The sequence below is a fragment of the Lathyrus oleraceus genome, chromosome 4 (assembly GCF_024323335.1).
Source record: "Lathyrus oleraceus cultivar Zhongwan6 chromosome 4, CAAS_Psat_ZW6_1.0, whole genome shotgun sequence".
Classification (NCBI taxonomy): domain Eukaryota; kingdom Viridiplantae; phylum Streptophyta; class Magnoliopsida; order Fabales; family Fabaceae; genus Lathyrus; species Lathyrus oleraceus.
Genome location: NC_066582.1, coordinates 334,676,893 through 334,685,027, shown reverse-complemented (window position 1 = coordinate 334,685,027; position 8,135 = coordinate 334,676,893). Strand labels below are relative to the sequence as shown.

At 38.0% G+C, this 8,135-nt stretch overlaps 1 long non-coding RNA gene across 1 annotated transcript; it reads left to right on the top strand.

The window, feature by feature from the left end:
* The first annotated feature begins 1,412 nt into the window (after positions 1 to 1,412).
* Positions 1,413 to 2,251, top strand: LOC127135504 (uncharacterized). The gene is made up of 4 exons (XR_007808589.1): positions 1,413 to 1,444; positions 1,525 to 1,688; positions 1,764 to 2,002; positions 2,096 to 2,251. It is a non-coding gene; the product is annotated as an uncharacterized LOC127135504 (long non-coding RNA).
* Positions 2,252 to 8,135: the final 5,884 nt, after the last annotated feature.

Here is an 8,135-nt window from a genome sequence, read left to right as displayed (position 1 = left end):
CTTGGTAGCCCCCAGACGTAGGTGAGTTTGCACCGAACTGGGTTAACAATTGCTTGTGTCACTTGTATTACTGTTCTTTATCTTTAATCCTGTCTATATTGTTCAGATATTAGTGTCGTGACATTACCTTCGACATCTCATATCTGATACCAGAATTTCAATTGGTATCAGAGCAAGCATCCTGCTCCGGTTCTGGGTGAGATCTAGGGACGTTACTTTCTGGTACTATGGATAGAGATGGAGGATATGTTCACAGACCACCAATTCTTGATGGATCTAACTATGACTACTGGAAACCTCGAATGGTAACCTTCCTGAAATCTTTGGATAATAAGGCTTGGAAGGTTGTTCTAATAGGATGGGAACATCCAGTTATTACTAAGGAAGGAGAAGTTACAACTGATAAGAAGGCTGAGGAACAATGGACCAAGGAAGAGGGTGATCTAGCCCTTGGAAAATCTAAAGCATTGAATGCTATATTCAATGGGGTTGATAAGAACATATTTAGACTGGTGAACAAATGTGAGGTGGCTAAAGATGCTTGGAATATTCTCAAAACCACTCATGAAGGCACCTCTAGAGTGAAGATGTCTAGATTGCAGCTGCTCACTACCAAGTTTGAAAATTTGAGGATGAAAGAAGATGAAAATATTCATGACTTTCATATGAATATCCTTGAAATTGCTAATGTCTCAGGAGCCCTGGGTGAGAAGATGTCAAATGAAAAACTAGTGAGGAAAATACTCAGGTCACTTCCCAAGAGATTTTCCATGAAAGCACTACGCCAAAAACTGGAATAGACAGCGCACCTTAGAGGGCGCTTTAATACAAAAGCGCTCTCTAAAGTGAAGCAAAAAATAAGGAGCAATAGACAGCGCACTTTAGAGGGCGCTTTTGTAATAAAGCGCCCTCTAAGGTGAAGCGAAAAAATAAGGAGGAGATAGAGGGACAACAATACAGGGCGCTTTTTAGAAAGCGCCCTCTAAGGTTACCCTTAGAGGGCGCTTTTAAAAAAGCGCTCTATAAGTCCATGTGCATTTCCAGTTTATAAAGCGCTTTTGGAAAGCCTTAGAGAGCGCTTTCATAAGCGCCCTCTTAGGCCCCCTTTAGAGGGCGCTTTTTTTCCACAAGCGCCCTCTAAGGTCCCCTTTAGTAAACATTAAAATTATAACATACTGCGCGTTTTGTTATTTCACTCTCTGTTATTTTCATTCTTTTTCACGTTAGGGTTCTCACTGCTACGATTTTCGCTACTTCTAAGGCGTTCTCCTTCCACCTCTGTTAGATCTACGACATTTCCTCCTTCTATTAATTCGTTGTTAGCTGTTCGATTTTGACACCATAGGTATTTTTCTAATCTTCATATTACTTGGTTTCTCTTCTGACGTTCGCTATTGTTCATTTTCTAATCTTCAAATTCCTCTTGAGAAGAAATTTGGTTTTGGTAAGGTTCTGGTTATTGGCGTTTGGTTTCTTCTATGTGCCAATTTTGAATATGATAACTGTTTTACTTGCTTTTTTTAGTTCGAATTGGATTGGTGTATGTGATATCGGGTTTGGGAGGAAATTTGCTGTGTGTTTTATTCCTCCATTCAATCATCTACGTTGGTGCATCTGGTGCAATATTCGGCTTACTAGGAGTGATGCTATCAGAGCTTTTAACAAATTGGAAAATGCATACTCATAAGGTAAATAAATAGGTTTATAAGTTATTAAGTTCAATGATGGTGTCTAATAGATATATTTTGGTTATTGTTTTGCAGTTTGATGAGATGTTGATTCTTGTTGTGATCATTGTTTTGGACTTAGCTCTTGGAACTTTTCCATTTGGAAGTAATTTTAGTAACATTTGAGGGTTTACATCAGGATTTCTTCTTGGATTTGTCATTTTGACTCGCCGTCAGCATCATTGGCTTAATCTAAACAAGTCTAATACTTCCCAGAAGCAAGAATCTTATCAATATGCGCTTCGGATTATCTCTTTTGTGCTACTTAGTGTTGGGTAGTGTCTCTCTCCTTTTTTTGTTGTTGTTGCTGTTAGGTGAATTACATTGTTATGTACTAGTGTCTCTAATGTGAAAGTGGTTGTTTACAGATTGGTCGGCGGCGGCGTCTTGTTCTTTAAAGGGGTGGACTTGAATGATTACTGCTCTTGGTGCCATTATATAACCTGTGCCCCTCCGAGCTGTAAACCAGGCTACATTTCTTGTGAGGTGAGTGATGCTGCTATGCTACTTCCTTATGTATTTGCTTGATCTATGCAGCTTCTATGAAGCACCGACATAAAAGTGATTACAACTGATATAACTAATCTTTAGTTCTGTTGACACATATTAAAAGAACCAGTTTCGATTCTACATATATGGTTAATTTATTTGCCAAACAATTTTTCTTATGATGATTTAATGCTTGAAAAGTTCAACAATGAAACTTGAAATGTTACTGATGCTAACATTTTTGTGATGTAATGCTGCAGGATTACTAGATCGGAAACAAACTTAACGTGACATGTTTGAACAATGGAAGAAGTGGCATTTTTTCTCTGTCAAACCGTAACCCTGACGAGCAGGCTGAAGAACTATGTTATCGCCTTTGCGGTAAATAACCAGACACAAAAATACAACATCTCTTAGGGAGATTTCATTCAATAAACTTATGTATATGATTTGTTCTTACTGCTGCTGCTGACAATAAGAATGAGTCACTGTGGTTGTTGCCATAGTTGTTATCTCGTTATATATATTTCTCCTTGCTATGAAATTACTGCAGGATGTATATTTATAAGTTTGTCTGAAGGAATATTATATCAAATGATTCATATATTAGAAATGATCATAATGAGGGTATTTGGATCAATCCAACCGTCCGTGTTGTTAAGAGACATGTAGAACATATTCCAACCAAGAAAAGAAAGAGAACTTAGTGAAAAAGGTACAGGTCAAATGATTTTAATTGTTTTCTTTATTACAGGTAAAATGGCTTTTATTACAGCAAATCGAGTCAGTTGCATAAAAAAAAAAGGTATAAACACAATTATATGATATTTATGCATAGAAAATGTTAATTCTTGATCTTATACATCACCTAACTAATTTTATGATATTTTAGGTTCATGCTATTGATATTGAACAAAAAGAGGTTGTTGCTAAGAAGACTGCTGCTAGCAAAAAAAACATACATCTCAGAGATGCTTTTGCTACTTAGTTTTATTTCTTTTTAAGTTATGAATTGGTTGTATATTTAGAATCTTTAGAAGTTAAACAATTATATATCAGTGGATTGTTGTATATGTATGAATTGTTGTATATAAGGCTTGTTGAATGCAATGTGTGAAAAAGGGCTTCAAATTATACAGTTTTGGGTGTACTGCTTCAATATACAGGTTGTCTAAAATAAATAAAAAAATATAGCGCTTTTTAAAAAAAAAAAATTTAAATAACCACCCACTTTAGAGGGCGCTTTCCAAAATAAGCGCCCTCTAAACCCTTTAAATTTCCACTTTAGAGGGCGCTTTCCAGTAAAAGCGCCCTCTAAACCCTTAAAAGTTTCCACTTTAGAGGGCGCTTTCCAGTAAAAGCGCCCTCTAAACCCTTAAATGTTTCCACTTTAGAGGGCGCTTTCTTTAAAAAGCGCCCTCTAAAGTGGCCCTTAAAGGGCTTAAAGAGCCACTTTAGACAGCGCTTTCACCAGGAAAAAAAGCGCTGTCTTTACCTATGCCAGCGCCAGATTAGAGGGCGCTTTAAAGCGCTGTTATAGGCCAAAAAAAGCGCCCTTTTTTCCCTCTTTTGGCGTAGTGAAGCGACAGCCATAGAAGAATCTCAAGACATTTGCAATATGAGAGTGGATGAGCTAATTGGATCCCTCCAAACATTTGAGTTAGGAATGTGTGATGGATCTGAAAAGAAAGTCAAAAGCATAGCCTTCATGTCAAACACTGGAGAGAAAGAGGAAGAAAGTGGTCAAGATACTAATGAAGATCTGGAAAATGATATAGCATTACTGGGGAGACAGTTCAACAAACTTCTGAAAAAGATGGATGTAAGGTCTAAGTCTAATGTCAAGAAAATCTCATCTGACATCAATAGGTCCAATGATGCTGGAAGAAGAACAAGATTTGATGAAAAGTCCAAACAATGAAAAGGAGTTCAGTGCCATGAATGTGATGGGTATGGACACATTAGAGCTGAATGTGGGACATACCTCAAGAAGTAGAAGAAGAGTCTTGTTGCTACTTGACAATGTGCTACTTGTTAAAGGACTGGCTGCAAACCTAATCAACATCAGTCAACTATGTGACCAAGGTCTAATGTAAACTTCAAAAAAACTGAATGTCTGATTACTAATAAAGAAAATGAAGTGATCATGAAAGGAGTCAGGTCTAAGGACAACTGCTATATGTGGAGTTCTCAAGAAACTGGTTATTCTTCAATGTGTACTCTAGCCAAAGAATAAGAAGTGAATTTATGGCATCCAAAATTGGGCCATCTGCATCTTAAAGGAATGAAGAGGATTATATCTGTTGAAGCTATTAGAGGAATCCCAAACTTAAAGATTGATGAAGGAAGAGTTTGTGGGGAGTGTCAGATTGGAAAACAGACAAAGATGTCACATCAGAAGCTCAGACATGACACCACTTCCAGAGTGCTGGAACTTCTCCCCATGGACTTGATGGGACCTATGCAGGTAGAAAGTCTTGGTGGGAAAAGTATGCTTATGTGGTGGTGGATGACTTCTCCAAATACACTTGGGTCAATTTTATAAGGGAAAAATCTGATGTATTTGAGGTATTCAAAGATCTTTGCCTAAGACTTCAAAGACAGAAAGAAAGTCAGGTTATCAGAATCAGAAGTGATCATGGGAAAGAATTTGAGAACAGCAAATTTGCTGGATTCTGTGCATCTGAAGGAATTAGTCATGAGTTCTCATCTCCCATTACCCCTCAGCAAAATGGTGTAGTAGAAAGGAAAAATAAAACTCTCCAAGAATCTACCAGAGCTATGATTCATGCTAAGAAATTGTCCTACCACTTCTGGGCTGAAGCTATGAACACGGCCTGCTATGTTCACAATAGAGTAATCTTGAAGAAAGGGACTCCTACTACTTTATATGAAGTCTGGAAAGGAAGAAACCTACTGTCAAATACTTCCATGTGTTTGGTAGTAAATGTTATATCTTGACTGATCATGAACTAAAAAGGAAGATGGATCCCAAGAGTGATGAAGGAATATTTTTGGGCTACTCAACAAACAGCAGAGCATTTAGAGTCTTTAATTCCATAACAAAAGTAATAATGGAATATATCAATGTTGTGGTTGATGATCAACAGACTGATGTCACAGACAATGTTGAGACATCTCTAAATAATGCCCCGCTGATTTCCCAGACAAAAGTAATGAGAGTGAACTCACTCAAGCTGCACCTGAAGATGAAAAAATTAATAAGGGACCCTCTATCAGAATTCAGAAGGATCATCCTAAAGATCTCATTATAGGAGACCCAAATAAAGGGGTCACAACTAGATCAAGGGAACTGATCTCACATAGTTATTTTGTGTCCAAGATTGAGCCTAGGAATGTCAAGGAAGCCTTGACTGATGAATTCTAGATCAATGTCATGCAGGAAGAGTTAGGTCAATTCAAGAGAAATGAAGTATGGGAACTGGTTCCAAGACCTAAAGGGATAAATGTTATTGGAACAAAGTGGGTTTACAAGAATAAATTTGATGAACAAGGGGTGGTTACTAAAAATAAAGCAAGATTAGTAGCACAAGGATACACTCAAGTTGAAGGAGTTGACTTTGATGAAACATTTGCCCTTGTAGCTCGCCTTGAGTCCATTAGACTATTGCTTGGAGCGGCATGTATTCTGAAGTTTAAACTGTTCCAAATGGGTGTAAAAAGTGCCTTCTTGAATGGTTACTTAAATAAGGAAGTGTATGTTGAGCAACCTAAAGGGTTCACACATCCAAATCTTCCAAAGCATGTGTATAAGTTGAGGAAAGCCCTTTATGGTTTGAAACAGGCTCTTAAGGCTTGGTATGATAGACTCATAGTGTTTCTCATTAACAATGGATACAGGAAGGGAGGCATTGACAAGACCTTATTTGTTAATAATGAAGGAGGAAAACTCATGGTGGCTTAAATATATGTGGATGATATTGTGTTTGGTGGGATGTCAGATCAGATGGTCGAACATTTTGTTAAACAAATGCAGTCTGAATTTGAAATGAGCCTCTTTGGAGAGCTGACCTATTTTCTTGGGCTACAAGTCAAGCAGATGGAAGATTCTATCTTTCTATCTCAAAGCAAATATGCCAAAAACATTGTTAAGAAGTTTGGCATGGAGAATGCAAGTCATAAAAGGACACCTGCTCCTACTCATCTGAAAGTCTCTAAAGATGAAAATGGTGTTAGTGTAGATCACAGTCTCTACAGAAGCATGATAGGGAGTCTGTTATATCTCACAACAAGCAGACCTGACATTGCTTTTGATGTAGGTGTTTGTGCTAGATATCAAGTTGAACCAAAAGTCAGTCACATAAACCAAGTGAAAAGGATACTGAAATATGTCAATGGCACCAGTAACTATGGGATGTTGTACACTCATGGATTTGGATCTGTGCTGACTGGATATGTGATGTTGACTGGGCTGGAAGTGCTGATGATAGGAAAAGCACATCGGGAGGATGCTTCTTCTTGGGGAACAACTTAATATCATGGTTTAGTAAGAAACAAAATTGTGTGTCTCTGTGCACTACTGAAGCTGAATACATAGCAGCTGGAAGTAGTTGTTCTCAACTGGTTTGGATGAAACAGATGCTGACTGAATACAATGTCACGCAAGATGTCATGACATTGTACTATGACAACCTGAGTGCTATAAATATTTCTAAGAATCCTATTCAGCACAGTAGGACAAAACATAATGATATTCGTCATCATTTTATTAGAGAACTAATGGAAGATAAAATCATAACCCTGGAGCATGTTGCTACTGAAATGCAGTTAGCTGATATATTTACAAAGGCTTTGGATGCGAATCAATTTGAATGTCTAAGAGGGAAATTAGGGATTTGTATCTATGAGAATTTGTAGCAATTAATTTGGAGTGGAAAAGGTAATAAAAATATTGTCTGCCCACTTAAAATAAAGTGTCCCATTTATGGTAAATCATCACCTAGTATTGGAAATTCCATCTATTGCCTTTTCACACGCTACCTTTACTCAAACATTTCCACCTTCCTTCGACTTTATCAACCTTCTTTGCTAGGGCAACAGAAAACTTTCCACAAGAACAACAAGATGTCACAACATCCAACACCATCTGGTTCTAAAAATATCAAACCTACACACATGGATAGAACGCCTTCTATGGACTTTCTTGATGAAGATATTTTAGACGTGATTCCCCTGTCTGTCATCCCAGGCGAAGCTCTTGGCTCATCCGCCACTGCATTCCATACTCAAGGTAATAGTTTTTATATCCCCTCCAACTCTACTCATACTCCTAGCTCTAAGGACGACATGCATCACATTGATCGTGTAATTAGAAATCTTGTCATGAGAATCCTCAATAAAGGACACTCTGTAAAGGGAGTTTCTACTCCTCTATCAAAAAGGGACCCCTCTCCTGAGGTTGGACCTCACAATGAGAAGGATGATGATTCATCTAGGTGTGAAAAAGATATAGCTGCTAAAGGATTGTGCTCTTTAGGGCAAACTTTGTCTAGTAAGAAATCTGTGGCATCACCTACTGCCAATGCTTCTCAGTCTAAGAAGCATGATTCTGCAAAGAAGGTGATTGACCTAGAAGCTGAGAGTTCGGATGATAAAGATGATAGCTTGCTTTATCACTTGAAGCCTAGTGTGGATAAGAGGATGAAGACCAGAAAGGGTAGGTTTGTGGCTGAAATGATGACAGCCAAAACCGCTAAGAAGGCTACTGTTGTAGGCCCCTTAAAGTCTTGGATCAAAGTTGAGGTAAAGAAGAGCAAAGTCGTAGGCCCCTGCAAAAGTTATTGTTGTACACCTGGACAATATTTCTTTCCATCTTGAAGATGGAGCAGCAAAATGGAAGTTTGTACTCCAAAGACGGGTGGCTGTGATGGATTTGGTGGTTCTTTTGGCAGTCATGTT